This window comes from Temnothorax curvispinosus, unplaced genomic scaffold (genome assembly GCF_003070985.1).
Source record: "Temnothorax curvispinosus isolate PA1 unplaced genomic scaffold, ASM307098v1 QBEX01002750.1, whole genome shotgun sequence".
Classification (NCBI taxonomy): domain Eukaryota; kingdom Metazoa; phylum Arthropoda; class Insecta; order Hymenoptera; family Formicidae; genus Temnothorax; species Temnothorax curvispinosus.
Genome location: NW_020212530.1, coordinates 67,437 through 68,893, shown reverse-complemented (window position 1 = coordinate 68,893; position 1,457 = coordinate 67,437).

The window sequence follows — 1,457 nt, the reverse complement described above, 5'->3', positions numbered from 1 at the left end:
AGTATATTCGCATCGAGATTCATAGTGACGATAGATAACGGAAAGACTAAACTCGCGGTAACTGTCGATTGTACTGTAAAATTTAAGGAACAAGTAAGAATTATCGTGTACGTGAAATATAAATGCATACAAGGATAGGAAAAGAAGCTAATAATCGTGCCGTTATCGCGCGCAAATTGAATTTTCGTCGAAGCAGTCTCGAAAAATTTAAGAAACGGCCGTCCGGTAACTGGTTGGCTTTTATGCGACGCCTTTGTACTACGTTGTAGTAGTAGATACGTAGGCCGAAACGCGACGACCTCGCTCCTCACCCCTGTCCCCCTCGTTCCCCCTGCTCGCTGGCCTTTCGGCCACTTTCGCGCGCTCGGCGAGCGAACGAGCGAGCGAGCGGGTGGCTATAATACGAAGACAGAGATACAGCCGGTCCGACCAGGTGGCCACGCGGCCACTTTTGACAATTTTTCCGAATGCCTAGCTCCGACGAGATACGCGGCAGAGGTTTTTTTTTTAGCGATGCTCTCTCTTTAAGCCTTAGATATCTTCGTTGGGTCCGTTAGGTATCTCAACTCTATATAATATTGATTCTGAAATTATCGTAAGATAATTTGTCTGAGAAACGCGCAAGTGAAGCGCAAAAAAACAAGGAAATTCCCAAATATAAGTAATTTCGCGTTCGCGGCACACAAGTTTTTTTTGCGCAGCGTATCCTTAAATAAAGTGAATGGATTTCGGGTTTCTTTCTCTGTCTCTTCGCGTTCGTCTTTCTCTCTTGTCAACGCGGCAGGAGTTTTGTCTGATTTCATCCGTCGTCCCTTCCATCTCGCCATTAGTGATCGGTTGTTGTCGATTTTTCACAATTGCCGGAAAGTGCGGGTCGAGCATGTCGGTTTTCATTTGAGGGTTCAACGAATTTTGACAAAGTGGTTAGTCCGTAATTAGTGAAGTGGTGGCGTCCGATGGTTCCAGCGAGGTACACTCGCTTTACTTGTGAATTAACTATCTCATTGTTTCTATATACATGTATATTATTTCTCCGCACTTCTTTCGATATTAGATAAATTTGTATCCTATTTGTCTAATTGTCAGTTAAAAATATCGGGTGACGAGCTTCATTACAATAAACTCGTCTCGCTGGTTTCGAAGTCTCGCGTCTCGAAGATACGTTGAGAAATTAAGATCGTTAGCTGCGATAGGCACAGGGTATCGGGAGAAAAGTTGGATATATTGGGATCTCCCTTCGGTTGTACTTGGGATAGGCCTTTGATAGGCAACGATGAGCAGGCGATCCGGGAACGTGATTGCGATAATTGCGATAAAAGGTATATGCATGTACGTATATTCCCCCGTATTCTTCGGTGTCGTCTCATAATGTGCGTGTAAAGGCAACTCGCGAGGAAACCACGGCATATTCGCGTTGAAGTTTCGCTTATCATCCCTCGCGTTAGCAATTCTGCAGT